The following is a 1,227-nucleotide window of genomic DNA, read 5'->3' on the forward strand; positions in this document are numbered from 1 at the left end:
GTAATCATTCCTGGAGTTGTTGGTGCAGTGGACGGCACTCTGATCCCCATACGCACTCCCAGCCTCTTGAGCCCAATCTACATCTGCTGTAAAGGCTTCTCTGCTTTGAATATACAAGTAATACACAACCACCAAGGCCTCTTTATGGACATTGTGGCCAAGTGGACTGGGAGTACTCATGACTCCTTCATCTGGGCCAATTCTGGAGTGTGTCAGATGGCTAGGGACGGTGCATTTGATGGTGAATATGTAGGTACTAGCTCACAGTGAGTATGCACTCTGACACTATTTACTCTTGTATCAAATCCCCTGGTATCCCTTCAGTATCTGTAGGGCCCAGTATCCCAGTGCCTTCTCCTCCTCAACAGTAAAAGCACTTGTAGACATTTGACCTCCACTTAGCCCTTTTCCTTTCTGAGTTCTGTCCCCTTATTTTTGGCTTGACAAGAGAAATCTTGCCATATGCCATACCTGATCTCTTAATTCGACTAAATGCACTGATACTCTTGGCAATATCGTCCTATTTTTGTTTTGTTTTTTCTGAATTTGAGGAACTTCCTTGAGCTTTTGAAAACAGTAAACTTTAGGTTTTGGCTCAGTTCACTTGACAGAAAGTTGTTGTCTTGTTTGCCATGGTTTTGAATAACGTGTGACAGGGTAATTGTATGCCCTATTCAAAGCCTTGATATAAGCCTACGTTCGGTCAGAGTTGCAAAGGTAATAATTTTAGAGTTCTACTCATTTTTTCTTATAATTGAAATTTCAACACTTATTAGTTGTTAGTTTTTATGATTGTCATTTTGCCAATGATACTTTTGTGTCATAATAATGAAAAAATGTATGTAAAATGATGGTTCGGTTTTCGAATATCGGAGCTTTTCCAGTGCAGATGCAGAGGCAGAGTCAACAAAGAACTACGTAGAACTCGTTCGTAAACTGGGAGACTAAGAAGGCTAAGAAGGGAAACACTCGTAAATTTGGCGTTCTTAAAGTTATGTTGTTCTTAAAATTGTTCGTAAGTTTCTAAGATCGTTCGTTATCGGGAAACCCACCCCAGGTCAGGTCGGGACCGAATATCAGGGGTGGCCTCATACAACAATATGACACTGGAATATGGTGGAGAGCATGAGAAGCATCATGGGGGGTGGTTGATATGCTGCTGGATATATCACTATATCCCCCCCTCTCACCACAAGACAAAACCCTTACAGAACTCACAATTGGTGG

Source organism: Brachyhypopomus gauderio, chromosome 6 (genome assembly GCF_052324685.1).
Source record: "Brachyhypopomus gauderio isolate BG-103 chromosome 6, BGAUD_0.2, whole genome shotgun sequence".
Taxonomy (NCBI): Eukaryota; Metazoa; Chordata; class Actinopteri; order Gymnotiformes; family Hypopomidae; genus Brachyhypopomus; species Brachyhypopomus gauderio.